The following is a 17150-nucleotide window of genomic DNA, read 5'->3' on the forward strand; positions in this document are numbered from 1 at the left end:
GCTTTCCTTGCCCGGTCCATGTGTCAACACCAGAGGCTTGCTCCCGCTGCTCTTTCGATGCATGCCGCAGTGCGTTACGATCGCCAGAACGGCTGAGAAAAGCCCAGGGCACGTAATTGCACGCTCGGCGCCTGTTGCCACGAGCGAGGGAAGTATTCGTGCGAAGTTTTGCATTCGGGAGCGGCTGCATACACTGCAGTATAAAGGAGGCTATGACACTACATAAGCGCTTCGAAAAGTGTATTTCTCGCCATCGGCCATACCATGCTGAATACGCCGGTTCTCGTCCGATCACCGAAGCTAAGCAGCATTGGGCTCGGTCAGTACTTGGGAGGGAGACCACCTGGGAACACCGAGTGCTGATGGCACTTCTTTTGCATTTTTTTTCGTCTCTAACGCTTTTTTTTTTGCCTCATAGTTATATCATTTATCCGATATGCCTCGTGCAACTGTAGGAGGTTTCGCGTTATTGTTATAAATAACACATTCCCACTGGTAATGTACGTACGTGCGGACGCGAAATTCCGTGCACGCGTGCTTGCGGCAAAACTGAAAAGCGACCGCCCGGCTTCCCGGCTGTCATTCTGACGTCTACGGCGGCGTGTACAGTGCAGATTAAACTCGGCAATGCGCCTAGATAACAGGGAGTCCCAGTTAGCGCATAAGACTGCGCAGTAGCGCACAATTAGCGTTCATCGATATAGTCGACACGCTTTCCTTGCCCGGTCCATGTGTCAACACCAAAGGCTTGCTCCCGCTGCTTTTTCGATGCATGCCGCAGTGCGTTACGATCGCCAGAACGGCTGAGAAAAGCCCAGGGCACGTAATTGCACGCTCGGCGCCTGTTGCCACGAGCGAGGGAAGTATTCGTGCGAAGTTTTGCATTCGGGAGCGGCTGCATACACTGCAGTATAAAGGAGGCTATGACACTACATAAGTGCTTCGAAAAGTGTATTTCTCACCATCGGCCATACCATGCTGAATACGCCGGTTCTCGTCCGATCACCGAAGCTAAGCAGCATTGGGCTCGGACAGTACTTGGGAGGGAGACCACCTGGGAACACCGAGTGCTGATGGCACTTCTTTTGCATTTTTTTCGTCTCTAACGCTTTTTTTTTGCCTCATAGTTATATCATTTATCCGATATGCCTCGTGCAACTGTAGGAGGTTTCGCGTTATTGTTATAAATAACACATTCCCACTGGCAATGTACGTACGTGCGGACGCGAAATTCCGTGCACGCGTGCTTGCGGCAAAACTGAAAAGCGACCGCCCGGCTGTCATTCTGACGTCTACGGCGGCGTGTACAGTGCAGATTAAACTCGGCAATGCGCCTAGATAACAGGGAGTCCCAGTTAGCGCATAAGACTGCGCAGTAGCGCACAATTAGCGTTCATCGATATAGTCGACACGCTTTCCTTGCCCGGTCCATGTGTCAACACCAGAGGCTTGCTCCCGCTGCTCTTTCGATGCATGCCGCAGTGCGTTACGATCGCCAGAACGGCTGAGAAAAGCCCAGGGCACGTAATTGCACGCTCGGCGCCTGTTGCCACGAGCGAGGGAAGTATTCGTGCGAAGTTTTGCATTCGGGAGCGCCTGCATACACTACAGTATAAAGGAGGCTATGACACTACATAAGCGCTTCGAAAAGTGTATTTCTCGCCATCGGCCATACCATGCTGAATACGCCGGTTCTCGTCCGATCACCGAAGCTAAGCAGCATTGGGCTCGGTCAGTACTTGGGAGGGAGACCACCTGGGAACACCGAGTGCTGATGGCACTTCTTTTGCATTTTTTTCGTCTCTAACGCTTTTTTTTTGCCTCATAGTTATATCATTTATCCGATATGCCTCGTGCAACTGTAGGAGGTTTCGCGTTATTGTTATAAATAACACATTCCCACTGGCAATGTACGTACGTGCGGACGCGAAATTCCGTGCACGCGTGCTTGCGGCAAAACTGAAAAGCGACCGCCCGGCTTCCCGGCTGTCATTCTGACGTCTACGGCGGCGTGTACAGTGCAGATTAAACTCGGCAATGCGCCTAGATAACAGGGAGTCCCAGTTAGCGCATAAGACTGCGCAATAGCGCACAATTAGCGTTCATCGATATAGTCGACACGCTTTCCTTGCCCGGTCCATGTGTCAGCACCAGAGGCTTGCTCCCGCTGCTCTTTCGATGCATGCCGCAGTGCGTTACGATCGCCAGAACGGCTGAGAAAAGCCCAGGGCACGTAATTGCACGCTCGGCGCCTGTTGCCACGAGCGAGGGAAGTATTCGTGCGAAGTTTTGCATTCGGGAGCGGCTGCATACACTACAGTATAAAGGAGGCTATTACACTACATAAGCGCTTCGAAAAGTGTATTTCTCGCCATCGGCCATACCATGCTGAATACGCCGGTTCTCGTCCGATCACCGAAGCTAAGCAGCATTGGGCTCGGTCAGTACTTGGGAGGGAGACCACCTGGGAACACCGAGTGCTGATGGCACTTCTTTTGCATTTTTTTCGTCTCTAACGCTTTTTTTTTTGCCTCATAGTTATATCATTTATCCGATATGCCTCGTGCAACTGTAGGAGGTTTCGCGTTATTGTTATAAATAACACATTCCCACTGGCAATGTACGTACGTGCGGACGCGAAATTCCGTGCACGCGTGCTTGCGGCAAAACTGAAAAGCGACCGCCCGGCTTCCCGGCTGTCATTCTGACGTCTACGGCGGCGTGTACAGTGCAGATTAAACTCGGCAATGCGCCTAGATAACAGGGAGTCCCAGTTAGCGCATAAGACTGCGCAGTAGCGCACAATTAGCGTTCATCGATATAGTCGACACGCTTTCCTTGCCCGGTCCATGTGTCAACACCAGAGGCTTGCTCCCGCTGCTCTTTCGATGCATGCCGCAGTGCGTTACGATCGCCAGAACGGCTGAGAAAAGCCCAGGGCAGGTAATTGCACGCTCGGCGCCTGTTGCCACGAGCGAGGGAAGTATTCGTGCGAAGTTTTGCATTCGGGAGCGGCTGCATACACTGCAGTATAAAGGAGGCTATGACACTACATAAGCGCTTCGAAAAGTGTATTTCTCGCCATCGGCCATACCATGCTGAATACGCCGGTTCTCGTCCGATCACCGAAGCTAAGCAGCATTGGGCTCGGTCAGTACTTGGGAGGGAGACCACCTGGGAACACCGAGTGCTGATGGCACTTCTTTTGCATTTTTTTCGTCTCTAACGCTTTTTTTTTGCCTCATAGTTATATCATTTATCCGATATGCCTCGTGCAACTGTAGGAGGTTTCGCGTTATTGTTATAAATAACACATTCCCACTGGCAATGTACGTACGTGCGGACGCGAAATTCCGTGCACGCGTGCTTGCGGCAAAACTGAAAAGCGACCGCCCGGCTGTCATTCTGACGTCTACGGCGGCGTGTACAGTGCAGATTAAACTCGGCAATGCGCCTAGATAACAGGGAGTCCCAGTTAGCGCATAAGGCTGCGCAGTAGCGCACAATTAGCTTTCATCGATATAGTCGACACGCTTTCCTTGCCCGGTCCATGTGTCAACACCAGAGGCTTGCTCCCGCTGCTCTTTCGATGCATGCCGCAGTGCGTTACGATCGCCAGAACGGCTGAGAAAAGCCCAGGGCACGTAATTGCACGCTCGGCGCCTGTTGCCACGAGCGAGGGAAGTATTCGTGCGAAGTTTTGCATTCGGGAGCGCCTGCATACACTACAGTATAAAGGAGGCTATGACACTACATAAGCGCTTCGAAAAGTGTATTTCTCGCCATCGGCCATACCATGCTGAATACGCCGGCTCTCGTCCGATCACCGAAGCTAAGCAGCATTGGGCTCGGTCAGTACTTGGGAGGGAGACCACCTGGGAACACCGAGTGCTGATGGCACTTCTTTTGCATTTTTTTCGTCTCTAACGCTTTTTTTTTGCCTCATAGTTATATCATTTATCCGATATGCCTCGTGCAACTGTAGGAGGTTTCGCGTTATTGTTATAAATAACACATTCCCACTGGCAATGTACGTACGTGCGGACGCGAAATTCCGTGCACGCGTGCTTGCGGAAAAACTGAAAAGCGACCGCCCGGCTGTCATTCTGACGTCTACGGCGGCGTGTACAGTGCAGATTAAACTCGGCAATGCGCCTAGATAACAGGGAGTCCCAGTTAGCGCATAAGACTGCGCAGTAGCGCACAATTAGCGTTCATCGATATAGTCGACACGCTTTCCTTGCCCGGTCCATGTGTCAACAGCACAGGCTTGCTCCCGCTGCTCTTTCGATGCATGCCGCAGTGCGTTACGATCGCCAGAACGGCTGAGAAAAGCCCAGGGCACGTAATTGCACGCTCGGCGCCTGTTGCCACGAGCGAGGGAAGTATTCGTGCGAAGTTTTGCATTCGGGAGCGGCTGCATACACTACAGTATAAAGGAGGCTATGACACTACATAAGCGCTTCGAAAAGTGTATTTCTCGCCATCGGCCATACCATGCTGAATACGCCGGTTCTCGTCCGATCACCGAAGCTAAGCAGCATTGGGCTCGGTCAGCACTTGGGAGGGAGACCACCTGGGAACACCGAGTGCTGATGGCACTTCTTTTGCATTTTTTTCGTCTCTAAAGCTTTTTTTTTGCCTCATAGTTATATCATTTATCCGATATGCCTCGTGCAACTGTAGGAGGTTTCGCGTTATTGTTATAAATAACACATTCCCACTGGCAATGTACGTACGTGCGGACGCGAAATTCCGAGCACGCGTGCTTGCGGCAAAACTGAAAAGCGACCGCCCGGCTGTCATTCTGACGTCTACGGCGGCGTGTACAGTGCAGATTAAACTGGGCAATGCGCCTAGATAACAGGGAGTCCCAGTTAGCGCATAAGACTGCGCAGTAACGCACAATTAGCGTTCATCGATATAGTCGACACGCTTTCCTTGCCCGGTCCATGTGTCAACACCAGAGGCTTGCTCCCGCTGCTCTTTCGATGCATGCCGCAGTGCGTTACGATCGCCAGAACGGCTGAGAAAAGCCCAGGGCACGTAATTGCACGCTCGGCGCCTGTTGCCACGAGCGAGGGAAGTATTCGTGCGAAGTTTTGCATTCGGGAGCGCCTGCATACACTACAGTATAAAGGAGGCTATGACACTACATAAGCGCTTCGAAAAGTGTATTTCTCGCCATCGGCCATACCATGCTGAATACGCCGGTTCTCGTCCGATCACCGAAGCTAAGCAGCATTGGGCTCGGTCAGTACTTGGGAGGGAGACCACCTGGGAACACCGAGTGCTGATGGCACTTCTTTTGCATTTTTTTCGTCTCTAACGATTTTTTTTTTTGCCTCATAGTTATATCATTTATCCGATATGCCTCGTGCAACTGTAGGAGGTTTCGCGTTATTGTTATAAATAACACATTCCCACTGGCAATGTACGTACGTGCGGACGCGAAATTCCGTGCACGCGTGCTTGCGGCAAAACTGAAAAGCGACCGCCCGGCTGTCATTCTGACGTCTACGGCGGCGTGTACAGTGCAGATTAAACTCGGCAATGCGCCTAGATAACAGGGAGTCCCAGTTAGCGCATAAGACTGCGCAGTAGCGCACAATTAGCGTTCATCGATATAGTCGACACGCTTTCCTTGCCCGGTCCATGTGTCAACAGCACAGGCTTGCTCCCGCTGCTCTTTCGATGCATGCCGCAGTGCGTTACGATCGCCAGAACGGCTGAGAAAAGCCCAGGGCACGTAATTGCACGCTCGGCGCCTGTTGCCACGAGCGAGGGAAGTATTCGTGCGAAGTTTTGCATTCGGGAGCGGCTGCATACACTACAGTATAAAGGAGGCTATGACACTACATAAGCGCTTCGAAAAGTGTATTTCTCGCCATCGGCCATACCATGCTGAATACGCCGGTTCTCGTCCGATCACCGAAGCTAAGCAGCATTGGGCTCGGTCAGTACTTGGGAGGGAGACCACCTGGGAACACCGAGTGCTGATGGCACTTCTTTTGCATTTTTTTCGTCTCTAAAGCTTTTTTTTTGCCTCATAGTTATATCATTTATCCGATATGCCTCGTGCAACTGTAGGAGGTTTCGCGTTATTGTTATAAATAACACATTCCCACTGGCAATGTACGTACGTGCGGACGCGAAATTCCGAGCACGCGTGCTTGCGGCAAAACTGAAAAGCGACCGCCCGGCTGTCATTCTGACGTCTACGGCGGCGTGTACAGTGCAGATTAAACTGGGCAATGCGCCTAGATAACAGGGAGTCCCAGTTAGCGCATAAGACTGCGCAGTAGCGCACAATTAGCGTTCATCGATATAGTCGACACGCTTTCCTTGCCCGGTCCATGTGTCAACACCAGAGGCTTGCTCCCGCTGCTCTTTCGATGCATGCCGCAGTGCGTTACGATCGCCAGAACGGCTGAGAAAAGCCCAGGGCACGTAATTGCACGCTCGGCGCCTGTTGCCACGAGCGAGGGAAGTATTCGTGCGAAGTTTTGCATTCGGGAGCGGCTGCATACACTACAGTATAAAGGAGGCTATGACACTACATAAGCGCTTCGAAAAGTGTATTTCTCGCCATCGGCCATACCATGCTGAATACGCCGGTTCTCGTCCGATCACCGAAGCTAAGCAGCATTGGGCTCGGTCAGTACTTGGGAGGGAGACCACCTGGGAACACCGAGTGCTGATGGCACTTCTTTTGCATTTTTTTCGTCTCTAACGCTTTTTTTTTGCCTCATAGTTATATCATTTATCCGATATGCCTCGTGCAACTGTAGGAGGTTTCGCGTTATTGTTATAAATAACACATTCCCACTGGCAATGTACGTACGCGCGGACGCGAAATTCCGTGCACGCGTGCTTGCGGCAAAACTGAAAAGCGACCGCCCGGCTGTCATTCTGACGTCTACGGCGGCGTGTACAGTGCAGATTAAACTCGGCAATGCGCCTAGATAACAGGGAGTCCCAGTTAGCGCATAAGACTGCGCAGTAGCGCACAATTAGCGTTCATCGATATAGTCGACACGCTTTCCTTGCCCGGTCCATGTGTCAACACCAGAGGCTTGCTCCCGCTGCTCTTTCGATGCATGCCGCAGTGCGTTACGATCGCCAGAACGGCTGAGAAAAGCCCAGGGCACGTAAATGCACGCTCGGCGCCTGTTGCCACGAGCGAGGGAAGTATTCGTGCGAAGTTTTGCATTCGGGAGCGGCTGCATACACTGCAGTATAAAGGAGGCTATGACACTACATAAGCGCTTCGAAAAGTGTATTTCTCGCCATCGGCCATACCATGCTGAATACGCCGGCTCTCGTCCGATCACCGAAGCTAAGCAGCATTGGGCTCGGTCAGTACTTGGGAGGGAGACCACCTGGGAACACCGAGTGCTGATGGCACTTCTTTTGCATTTTTTTCGTCTCTAACGCTTTTTTTTTGCCTCATAGTTATATCATTTATCCGATATGCCTCGTGCAACTGTAGGAGGTTTCGCGTTATTGTTATAAATAACACATTCCCACTGGCAATGTACGTACGTGCGGACGCGAAATTCCGTGCACGCGTGCTTGCGGAAAAACTGAAAAGCGACCGCCCGGCTGTCATTCTGACGTCTACGGCGGCGTGTACAGTGCAGATTAAACTCGGCAATGCGCCTAGATAACAGGGAGTCCCAGTTAGCGCATAAGACTGCGCAGTAGCGCACAATTAGCGTTCATCGATATAGTCGACACGCTTTCCTTGCCCGGTCCATGTGTCAACAGCACAGGCTTGCTCCCGCTGCTCTTTCGATGCATGCCGCAGTGCGTTACGATCGCCAGAACGGCTGAGAAAAGCCCAGGGCACGTAATTGCACGCTCGGCGCCTGTTGCCACGAGCGAGGGAAGTATTCGTGCGAAGTTTTGCATTCGGGAGCGGCTGCATACACTACAGTATAAAGGAGGCTATGACACTACATAAGCGCTTCGAAAAGTGTATTTCTCGCCATCGGCCATACCATGCTGAATACGCCGGTTCTCGTCCGATCACCGAAGCTAAGCAGCATTGGGCTCGGTCAGTACTTGGGAGGGAGACCACCTGGGAACACCGAGTGCTGATGGCACTTCTTTTGCATTTTTTTCGTCTCTAAAGCTTTTTTTTGCCTCATAGTTATATCATTTATCCGATATGCCTCGTGCAACTGTAGGAGGTTTCGCGTTATTGTTATAAATAACACATTCCCACTGGCAATGTACGTACGTGCGGACGCGAAATTCCGTGCACGCGTGCTTGCGGCAAAACTGAAAAGCGACCGCCCGGCTTCCCGGCTGTCATTCTGACGTCTACGGCGGCGTGTACAGTGCAGATTAAACTCGGCAATGCGCCTAGATAACAGGGAGTCCCAGTCAGCGCATAAGACTGCGCAGTAGCGCACAATTAGCGTTCATCGATATAGTCGACACGCTTTCCTTGCCCGGTCCATGTGTCAACACCAGAGGCTTGCTCCCGCTGCTCTTTCGATGCATGCCGCAGTGCGTTACGATCGCCAGAACGGCTGAGAAAAGCCCAGGGCACGTAATTGCACGCTCGGCGCCTGTTGCCACGAGCGAGGGAAGTATTCGTGCGAAGTTTTGCATTCGGGAGCGGCTGCATACACTACAGTATAAAGGAGGCTATGACACTACATAAGCGCTTCGAAAAGTGTATTTCTCGCCATCGGCCATACCATGCTGAATACGCCGGTTCTCGTCCGATCACCGAAGCTAAGCAGCATTGGGCTCGGTCAGTACTTGGGAGGGAGACCACCTGGGAACACCGAGTGCTGATGGCACTTCTTTTGCATTTTTTTCGTCTCTAACGCTTTTTTTTTTGCCTCATAGTTATATCATTTATCCGATATGCCTCGTGCAACTGTAGGAGGTTTCGCGTTATTGTTATAAATAACACATTCCCACTGGCAATGTACGTACGTGCGGACGCGAAATTCCGTGCACGCGTGCTAGCGGCAAAACTGAAAAGCGACCGCCCGGCTTCCCGGCTGTCATTCTGACGTCTACGGCGGCGTGTACAGTGCAGATTAAACTCGGCAATGCGCCTAGATAACAGGGAGTCCCAGTTAGCGCATAAGACTGCGCAGTAGCGCACAATTAGCGTTCATCGATATAGTCGACAGGCTTTCCTTGCCCGGTCCATGTGTCAACACCAGAGGCTTGCTCCCGCTGCTCTTTCGATGCATGCCGCAGTGCGTTACGATCGCCAGAACGGCTGAGAAAAGCCCAGGGCACGTAATTGCACGCTCGGCGCCTGTTGCCACGAGCGAGGGAAGTATTCGTGCGAAGTTTTGCATTCGGGAGCGGCTGCATACACTGCAGTATAAAGGAGGCTATGACACTACATAAGCGCTTCGAAAAGTGTATTTCTCGCCATCGGCCATACCATGCTGAATACGCCGGTTCTCGTCCGATCACCGAAGCTAAGCAGCATTGGGCTCGGTCAGTACTTGGGAGGGAGACCACCTGGGAACACCGAGTGCTGATGGCACTTCTTTTGCATTTTTTTCGTCTCTAACGATTTTTTTTTTGCCTCATAGTTATATCATTTATCCGATATGCCTCGTGCAACTGTAGGAGGTTTCGCGTTATTGTTATAAATAACACATTCCCACTGGCAATGTACGTACGTGCGGACGCGAAATTCCGTGCACGCGTGCTTGCGGCAAAACTGAAAAGCGACCGCCCGGCTGTCATTCTGACGTCTACGGCGGCGTGTACAGTGCAGATTAAACTCGGCAATGCGCCTAGATAACAGGGAGTCCCAGTTAGCGCATAAGACTGCGCAGTAGCGCACAATTAGCGTTCATTGATATAGTCGACACGCTTTCCTTGCCCGGTCCATGTGTCAACACCAGAGGCTTGCTCCCGCTGCTCTTTCGATGCATGCCGCAGTGCGTTACGATCGCCAGAACGGCTGAGAAAAGCCCAGGGCACGTAATTGCACGCTCGGCGCCTGTTGCCACGAGCGAGGGAAGTATTCGTGCGAAGTTTTGCATTCGGGAGCGCCTGCATACACTACAGTATAAAGGAGGCTATGACACTACATAAGCGCTTCGAAAAGTGTATTTCTCGCCATCGGCCATACCATGCTGAATACGCCGGTTCTCGTCCGATCACCGAAGCTAAGCAGCATTGGGCTCGGTCAGTACTTGGGAGGGAGACCACCTGGGAACACCGAGTGCTGATGGCACTACTTTTGCATTTTTTTCGTCTCTAACGCTTTTTTTTTTGCCTCATAGTTATATCATTTATCCGATATGCCTCGTGCAACTGTAGGAGGTTTCGCGTTATTGTTATAAATAACACATTCCCACTGGCAATGTACGTACGTGCGGACGCGAAATTCCGAGCACGCGTGCTTGCGGCAAAACTGAAAAGCGACCGCCCGGCTGTCATTCTGACGTCTACGGCGGCGTGTACAGTGCAGATTAAACTGGGCAATGCGCCTAGATAACAGGGAGTCCCAGTTAGCGCATAAGACTGCGCAGTAGCGCACAATTAGCGTTCATCGATATAGTCGACACGCTTTCCTTGCCCGGTCCATGTGTCAACACCAGAGGCTTGCTCCCGCTGCTCTTTCGATGCATGCCGCAGTGCGTTACGATCGCCAGAACGGCTGAGAAAAGCCCAGGGCACGTAATTGCACGCTCGGCGCCTGTTGCCACGAGCGAGGGAAGTATTCGTGCGAAGTTTTGCATTCGGGAGCGGCTGCATACACTACAGTATAAAGGAGGCTATGACACTACATAAGCGCTTCGAAAAGTGTATTTCTCGCCATCGGCCATACCATGCTGAATACGCCGGTTCTCGTCCGATCACCGAAGCTAAGCAGCATTGGGCTCGGTCAGTACTTGGGAGGGAGACCACCTGGGAACACCGAGTGCTGATGGCACTTCTTTTGCATTTTTTTTCGTCTCTAACGCTTTTTTTTTGCCTCATAGTTATATCATTTATCCGATATGCCTCGTGCAACTGTAGGAGGTTTCGCGTTATTGTTATAAATAACACATTCCCACTGGCAATGTACGTACGTGCGGACGCGAAATTCCGAGCACGCGTGCTTGCGGCAAAACTGAAAAGCGACCGCCCGGCTGTCATTCTGACGTCTACGGCGGCGTGTACAGTGCAGATTAAACTCGGCAATGCGCCTAGATAACAGGGAGTCCCAGTTAGCGCATAAGACTGCGCAGTAGCGCACAATTAGCGTTCATCGATATAGTCGACACGCTTTCCTTGTTCGGTCCATGTGTCAACAGCACAGGCTTGCTCCCGCTGCTCTTTCGATGCATGCCGCAGTGCGTTACGATCGCCAGAACGGCTGAGAAAAGCCCAGGGCACGTAATTGCACGCTCGGCGCCTGTTGCCACGAGCGAGGGAAGTATTCGTGCGAAGTTTTGCATTCGGGAGCGGCTGCATACACTACAGTATAAAGGAGGCTATGACACTACATAAGCGCTTCGAAAAGTGTATTTCTCGCCATCGGCCATACCATGCTGAATACGCCGGTTCTCGTCCGATCACCGAAGCTAAGCAGCATTGGGCTCGGTCAGTACTTGGGAGGGAGACCACCTGGGAACACCGAGTGCTGATGGCACTTCTTTTGCATTTTTTTCGTCTCTAAAGCTTTTTTTTGCCTCATAGTTATATCATTTATCCGATATGCCTCGTGCAACTGTAGGAGGTTTCGCGTTATTGTTATAAATAACACATTCCCACTGGCAATGTACGTACGTGCGGACGCGAAATTCCGAGCACGCGTGCTTGCGGCAAAACTGAAAAGCGACCGCCCGGCTGTCATTCTGACGTCTACGGCGGCGTGTACAGTGCAGATTAAACTCGGCAATGCGCCTAGATAACAGGGAGTCCCAGTTAGCGCATAAGACTGCGCAGTAGCGCACAATTAGCGTTCATCGATATAGTCGACACGCTTTCCTTGCCCGGTCCATGTGTCAACACCAAAGGCTTGCTCCCGCTGCTTTTTCGATGCATGCCGCAGTGCGTTACGATCGCCAGAACGGCTGAGAAAAGCCCAGGGCACGTAATTGCACGCTCGGCGCCTGTTGCCACGAGCGAGGGAAGTATTCGTGCGAAGTTTTGCATTCGGGAGCGGCTGCATACACTACAGTATAAAGGAGGCTATGACACTACATAAGCGCTTCGAAAAGTGTATTTCTCGCCATCGGCCATACCATGCTGAATACGCCGGTTGTCGTCCGATCACCGAAGCTAAGCAGCATTGGGCTCGGTCAGTACTTGGGAGGGAGACCACCTGGGAACACCGAGTGCTGATGGCACTTTTTTTGCATTTTTTCGTCTCTAACGCTTTTTTTTTGCCTCATAGTTATATCATTTATCCGATATGCCTCGTGCAACTGTAGGAGGTTTCGCGTTATTGTTATAAATAACACATTCCCACTGGCAATGTACGTACGTGCGGACGCGAAATTCCTTGCACGCGTGCTTGCGGCAAAACTGAAAAGCGACCGCCCGGCTTCCCGGCTGTCATTCTGACGTCTACGGCGGCGTGTACAGTGCAGATTAAACTCGGCAATGCGCCTAGATAACAGGGAGTCCCAGTTAGCGCATAAGACTGCGCAGTAGCGCACAATTAGCGTTCATCGATATAGTCGACACGCTTTCCTTGCCCGGTCCATGTGTCAACACCAGAGGCTTGCTCCCGCTGCTCTTTCGATGCATGCCGCAGTGCGTTACGATCGCCAGAACGGCTGAGAAAAGCCCAGGGCACGTAATTGCACGCTCGGCGCCTGTTGCCACGAGCGAGGGAAGTATTCGTGCGAAGTTTTGCATTCGGGAGCGGCTGCATACACTACAGTATAAAGGAGGCTATGACACTACATAAGCGCTTCGAAAAGTGTATTTCTCGCCATCGGCCATACCATGCTGAATACGCCGGTTCTCGTCCGATCACCGAAGCTAAGCAGCATTGGGCTCGGTCAGTACTTGGGAGGGAGACCACCTGGGAACACCGAGTGCTGATGGCACTTCTTTTGCATTTTTTTCGTCTCTAACGCTTTTTTTTGCCTCATAGTTATATCATTTATCCGATATGCCTCGTGCAACTGTAGGAGGTTTCGCGTTATTGTTATAAATAACACATTCCCACTGGCAATGTACGTACGTGCGGACGCGAAATTCCGTGCACGCGTGCTTGCGGCAAAACTGAAAAGCGACCGCCCGGCTTCCCGGCTGTCATTCTGACGTCTACGGCGGCGTGTACAGTGCAGATTAAACTCGGCAATGCGCCTAGATAACAGGGAGTCCCAGTTAGCGCATAAGACTGCGCAGTAGCGCACAATTAGCGTTCATCGATATAGTCGACACGCTTTCCTTGCCCGGTCCATGTGTCAACACCAGAGGCTTGCTCCCGCTGCTCTTTCGATGCATGCCGCAGTGCGTTACGATCGCCAGAACGGCTGAGAAAAGCCCAGGGCACGTAATTGCACGCTCGGCGCCTGTTGCCACGAGCGAGGGAAGTATTCGTGCGAAGTTTTGCATTCGGGAGCGGCTGCATACACTACAGTATAAAGGAGGCTATGACACTACATAAGCGCTTCGAAAAGTGTATTTCTCGCCATCGGCCATACCATGCTGAATACGCCGGTTCTCGTCCGATCACCGAAGCTAAGCAGCATTGGGCTCGGTCAGTACTTGGGAGGGAGACCACCTGGGAACACCGAGTGCTGATGGCACTTCTTTTGCATTTTTTTCGTCTCTAACGCTTTTTTTTTGCCTCATAGTTATATCATTTATCCGATATGCCTCGTGCAACTGTAGGAGGTTTCGCGTTATTGTTATAAATAACACATTCCCACTGGCAATGTACGTACGTGCGGACGCGAAATTCCGTGCACGCGTTCTTGCGGAAAAACTGAAAAGCGACCGCCCGGCTTCCCGGCTGTCATTCTGACGTCTACGGCGGCGTGTACAGTGCAGATTAAACTCGGCAATGCGCCTAGATAACAGGGAGTCCCAGTTAGCGCATAAGACTGCGCAGTAGCGCACAATTAGCGTTCATCGATATAGTCGACACGCTTTCCTTGCCCGGTCCATGTGTCAACACCAGAGGCTTGCTCCCGCTGCTCTTTCGATGCATGCCGCAGTGCGTTACGATCGCCAGAACGGCTGAGAAAAGCCCAGGGCACGTAATTGCACGCTCGGCGCCTGTTGCCACGAGCGAGGGAAGTATTCGTGCGAAGTTTTTCATTCGGGAGCGGCTGCATACACTACAGTATAAAGGAGGCTATGACACTACATAAGCGCTTCGAAAAGTGTATTTCTCGCCATCGGCCATACCATGCTGAATACGCCGGTTCTCGTCCGATCACCGAAGCTAAGCAGCATTGGGCTCGGTCAGTACTTGGGAGGGAGACCACCTGGGAACACCGAGTGCTGATGGCACTTCTTTTGCATTTTTTTCGTCTCTAACGCTTTTTTTTTGCCTCATAGTTATATCATTTATCCGATATGCCTCGTGCAACTGTAGGAGGTTTCGCGTTATTGTTATAAATAACACATTCCCACTGGCAATGTACGTACGCGCGGACGCGAAATTCCGTGCACGCGTGCTTGCGGCAAAACTGAAAAGCGACCGCCCGGCTGTCATTCTGACGTCTACGGCGGCGTGTACAGTGCAGATTAAACTCGGCAATGCGCCTAGATAACAGGGAGTCCCAGTTAGCGCATAAGACTGCGCAGTAGCGCACAATTAGCGTTCATCGATATAGTCGACACGCTTTCCTTGCCCGGTCCATGTGTCAACACCAAAAGCTTGCTCCCGCTGCTTTTTCGATGCATGCCGCAGTGCGTTACGATCGCCAGAACGGCTGAGAAAAGCCCAGGGCACGTAATTGCACGCTCGGCGCCTGTTGCCACGAGCGAGGGAAGTATTCGTGCGAAGTTTTGCATTCGGGAGCGGCTGCATACACTACAGTATAAAGGAGGCTATGACACTACATAAGCGCTTCGAAAAGTGTATTTCTCGCCATCGGCCATACCATGCTGAATACGCCGGTTCTCGTCCGATCACCGAAGCTAAGCAGCATTGGGCTCGTCAGCGGTCAGTACTTGGGAGGGAGACCACCTGGGAACACCGAGTGCTGATGGCACTTCTTTTGCATTTTTTCGTCTCTAACGCTTTTTTTTGCCTCATAGTTATATCATTTATCCGATATGCCTCGTGCAACTGTAGGAGGTTTCGCGTTATTGTTATAAATAACACATTCCCACTGGCAATGTACGTACGTGCGGACGCGAAATTCCGTGCACGCGTGCTTGCGGCAAAACTGAAAAGCGACCGCCCGGCTTCCCGGCTGTCATTCTGACGTCTACGGCGGCGTGTACAGTGCAGATTAAACTCGGCAATGCGCCTAGATAACAGGGAGTCCCAGTTAGCGCATAAGACTGCGCAGTAGCGCACAATTAGCGTTCATCGATATAGTCGACACGCTTTCCTTGCCCGGTCCATGTGTCAACACCAGAGGCTTGCTCCCGCTGCTCTTTCGATGCATGCCGCAGTGCGTTACGATCGCCAGAACGGCTGAGAAAAGCCCAGGGCACGTAATTGCACGCTCGGCGCCTGTTGCCACGAGCGAGGGAAGTATTCGTGCGAAGTTTTGCATTCGGGAGCGGCTGCATACACTACAGTATAAAGGAGGCTATGACACTACATAAGCGCTTCGAAAAGTGTATTTCTCGCCATCGGCCATACCATGCTGAATACGCCGGTTCTCGTCCGATCACCGAAGCTAAGCAGCATTGGGCTCGGTCAGTACTTGGGAGGGAGACCACCTGGGAACACCGAGTGCTGATGGCACTTCTTTTGCATTTTTTTCGTCTCTAACGCTTTTTTTTTGCCTCATAGTTATATCATTTATCCGATATGCCTCGTGCAACTGTAGGAGGTTTCGCGTTATTGTTATAAATAACACATTCCCACTGGCAATGTACGTACGTGCGGACGCGAAATTCCGTGCACGCGTTCTTGCGGAAAAACTGAAAAGCGACCGCCCGGCTTCCCGGCTGTCATTCTGACGTCTACGGCGGCGTGTACAGTGCAGATTAAACTCGGCAATGCGCCTAGATAACAGGGAGTCCCAGTTAGCGCATAAGACTGCGCAGTAGCGCACAATTAGCGTTCATCGATATAGTCGACACGCTTTCCTTGCCCGGTCCATGTGTCAACACCAGAGGCTTGCTCCCGCTGCTCTTTCGATGCATGCCGCAGTGCGTTACGATCGCCAGAACGGCTGAGAAAAGCCCAGGGCACGTAATTGCACGCTCGGCGCCTGTTGCCACGAGCGAGGGAAGTATTCGTGCGAAGTTTTGCATTCGGGAGCGGCTGCATACACTACAGTATAAAGGAGGCTATGACACTACATAAGCGCTTCGAAAAGTGTATTTCTCGCCATCGGCCATACCATGCTGAATACGCCGGTTCTCGTCCGATCACCGAAGCTAAGCAGCATTGGGCTCGGTCAGTACTTGGGAGGGAGACCACCTGGGAACACCGAGTGCTGATGGCACTTCTTTTGCATTTTTTTCGTCTCTAACGCTTTTTTTTTGCCTCATAGTTATATCATTTATCCGATATGCCTCGTGCAACTGTAGGAGGTTTCGCGTTATTGTTATAAATAACACATTCCCACTGGCAATGTACGTACGTGCGGACGCGAAATTCCGTGCACGCGTGCTTTCGGCAAAACTGAAAAGCGACCGCCCGGCTGTCATTCTGACGTCTACGGCGGCGTGTACAGTGCAGATTAAACTCGGCAATGCGCCTAGATAACAGAGAGTCCCAGTTAGCGCATAAGACTGCGCAGTAGCGCACAATTAGCGTTCATCGATATAGTCGACACGCTTTCCTTGCCCGGTCCATGTGTCAACACCAGAGGCTTGCTCCCGCTGCTCTTTCGATGCATGCCGCAGTGCGTTACGATCGCCAGAACGGCTGAGAAAAGCCCAGGGCACGTAATTGCACGCTCGGCACCTGTTGCCACGAGCGAGGGAAGTATTCGTGCGAAGTTTTGCATTCGGGAGCGGCTGCATACACTGCAGTATAAAGGAGGCTATGACACTACATAAGCGCTTCGAAA

At 51.8% G+C, this 17150-nt stretch overlaps 23 non-coding genes and 1 pseudogene across 23 annotated transcripts; all 24 read left to right on the forward strand.

Annotated features, from left to right (window-relative positions):
• Positions 1 to 249: 249 nt before the first annotated feature.
• LOC144130721 (5S ribosomal RNA) lies at positions 250 to 368 on the forward strand. Its single transcript, XR_013314186.1, has one exon. It is a non-coding gene; the product is annotated as a 5S ribosomal RNA (ribosomal RNA).
• A 592-nt stretch (positions 369 to 960) lies between these two features.
• LOC144131180 (5S ribosomal RNA) lies at positions 961 to 1079 on the forward strand. The gene has a single exon (XR_013314596.1). It is a non-coding gene; the product is annotated as a 5S ribosomal RNA (ribosomal RNA).
• A 582-nt stretch (positions 1080 to 1661) lies between these two features.
• Positions 1662 to 1780, forward strand: LOC144130734 (5S ribosomal RNA). The gene has a single exon (XR_013314187.1). It is a non-coding gene; the product is annotated as a 5S ribosomal RNA (ribosomal RNA).
• A 590-nt stretch (positions 1781 to 2370) lies between these two features.
• On the forward strand, positions 2371 to 2489 carry LOC144130746 (5S ribosomal RNA). Its single transcript, XR_013314188.1, has one exon. It is a non-coding gene; the product is annotated as a 5S ribosomal RNA (ribosomal RNA).
• Positions 2490 to 3080: 591 nt separating this feature from the next.
• On the forward strand, positions 3081 to 3199 carry LOC144130757 (5S ribosomal RNA). The gene has a single exon (XR_013314194.1). It is a non-coding gene; the product is annotated as a 5S ribosomal RNA (ribosomal RNA).
• A 582-nt stretch (positions 3200 to 3781) lies between these two features.
• LOC144131248 (5S ribosomal RNA) lies at positions 3782 to 3900 on the forward strand. The gene has a single exon (XR_013314665.1). It is a non-coding gene; the product is annotated as a 5S ribosomal RNA (ribosomal RNA).
• Positions 3901 to 4482: 582 nt separating this feature from the next.
• LOC144130519 (5S ribosomal RNA) lies at positions 4483 to 4601 on the forward strand. The gene has a single exon (XR_013314130.1). It is a non-coding gene; the product is annotated as a 5S ribosomal RNA (ribosomal RNA).
• A 582-nt stretch (positions 4602 to 5183) lies between these two features.
• LOC144130769 (5S ribosomal RNA) lies at positions 5184 to 5302 on the forward strand. The gene has a single exon (XR_013314198.1). It is a non-coding gene; the product is annotated as a 5S ribosomal RNA (ribosomal RNA).
• Positions 5303 to 5886: 584 nt separating this feature from the next.
• LOC144130771 (5S ribosomal RNA) lies at positions 5887 to 6005 on the forward strand. The gene has a single exon (XR_013314200.1). It is a non-coding gene; the product is annotated as a 5S ribosomal RNA (ribosomal RNA).
• A 582-nt stretch (positions 6006 to 6587) lies between these two features.
• On the forward strand, positions 6588 to 6706 carry LOC144130773 (5S ribosomal RNA). Its single transcript, XR_013314202.1, has one exon. It is a non-coding gene; the product is annotated as a 5S ribosomal RNA (ribosomal RNA).
• Positions 6707 to 7288: 582 nt separating this feature from the next.
• On the forward strand, positions 7289 to 7407 carry LOC144131251 (5S ribosomal RNA). The gene has a single exon (XR_013314667.1). It is a non-coding gene; the product is annotated as a 5S ribosomal RNA (ribosomal RNA).
• Positions 7408 to 7989: 582 nt separating this feature from the next.
• Positions 7990 to 8108, forward strand: LOC144130774 (5S ribosomal RNA). The gene has a single exon (XR_013314203.1). It is a non-coding gene; the product is annotated as a 5S ribosomal RNA (ribosomal RNA).
• A 589-nt stretch (positions 8109 to 8697) lies between these two features.
• LOC144130775 (5S ribosomal RNA) lies at positions 8698 to 8816 on the forward strand. The gene has a single exon (XR_013314204.1). It is a non-coding gene; the product is annotated as a 5S ribosomal RNA (ribosomal RNA).
• A 591-nt stretch (positions 8817 to 9407) lies between these two features.
• Positions 9408 to 9526, forward strand: LOC144130777 (5S ribosomal RNA). Its single transcript, XR_013314205.1, has one exon. It is a non-coding gene; the product is annotated as a 5S ribosomal RNA (ribosomal RNA).
• A 583-nt stretch (positions 9527 to 10109) lies between these two features.
• On the forward strand, positions 10110 to 10228 carry LOC144130778 (5S ribosomal RNA). Its single transcript, XR_013314206.1, has one exon. It is a non-coding gene; the product is annotated as a 5S ribosomal RNA (ribosomal RNA).
• A 583-nt stretch (positions 10229 to 10811) lies between these two features.
• On the forward strand, positions 10812 to 10930 carry LOC144130779 (5S ribosomal RNA). Its single transcript, XR_013314207.1, has one exon. It is a non-coding gene; the product is annotated as a 5S ribosomal RNA (ribosomal RNA).
• A 583-nt stretch (positions 10931 to 11513) lies between these two features.
• LOC144130780 (5S ribosomal RNA) lies at positions 11514 to 11632 on the forward strand. Its single transcript, XR_013314208.1, has one exon. It is a non-coding gene; the product is annotated as a 5S ribosomal RNA (ribosomal RNA).
• A 581-nt stretch (positions 11633 to 12213) lies between these two features.
• LOC144130541 (5S ribosomal RNA) lies at positions 12214 to 12332 on the forward strand. Its single transcript, XR_013314151.1, has one exon. It is a non-coding gene; the product is annotated as a 5S ribosomal RNA (ribosomal RNA).
• A 589-nt stretch (positions 12333 to 12921) lies between these two features.
• Positions 12922 to 13040, forward strand: LOC144130781 (5S ribosomal RNA). Its single transcript, XR_013314209.1, has one exon. It is a non-coding gene; the product is annotated as a 5S ribosomal RNA (ribosomal RNA).
• Positions 13041 to 13629: 589 nt separating this feature from the next.
• LOC144130782 (5S ribosomal RNA) lies at positions 13630 to 13748 on the forward strand. The gene has a single exon (XR_013314211.1). It is a non-coding gene; the product is annotated as a 5S ribosomal RNA (ribosomal RNA).
• A 590-nt stretch (positions 13749 to 14338) lies between these two features.
• LOC144130783 (5S ribosomal RNA) lies at positions 14339 to 14457 on the forward strand. The gene has a single exon (XR_013314212.1). It is a non-coding gene; the product is annotated as a 5S ribosomal RNA (ribosomal RNA).
• A 582-nt stretch (positions 14458 to 15039) lies between these two features.
• Positions 15040 to 15164, forward strand: LOC144130612 (5S ribosomal RNA; annotated as a pseudogene).
• Positions 15165 to 15752: 588 nt separating this feature from the next.
• On the forward strand, positions 15753 to 15871 carry LOC144130785 (5S ribosomal RNA). The gene has a single exon (XR_013314214.1). It is a non-coding gene; the product is annotated as a 5S ribosomal RNA (ribosomal RNA).
• A 590-nt stretch (positions 15872 to 16461) lies between these two features.
• LOC144130786 (5S ribosomal RNA) lies at positions 16462 to 16580 on the forward strand. Its single transcript, XR_013314215.1, has one exon. It is a non-coding gene; the product is annotated as a 5S ribosomal RNA (ribosomal RNA).
• Positions 16581 to 17150: the final 570 nt, after the last annotated feature.

Source organism: Amblyomma americanum, chromosome 4 (genome assembly GCF_052857255.1).
Source record: "Amblyomma americanum isolate KBUSLIRL-KWMA chromosome 4, ASM5285725v1, whole genome shotgun sequence".
In the NCBI taxonomy this organism is placed as follows: Eukaryota; Metazoa; Arthropoda; class Arachnida; order Ixodida; family Ixodidae; genus Amblyomma; species Amblyomma americanum.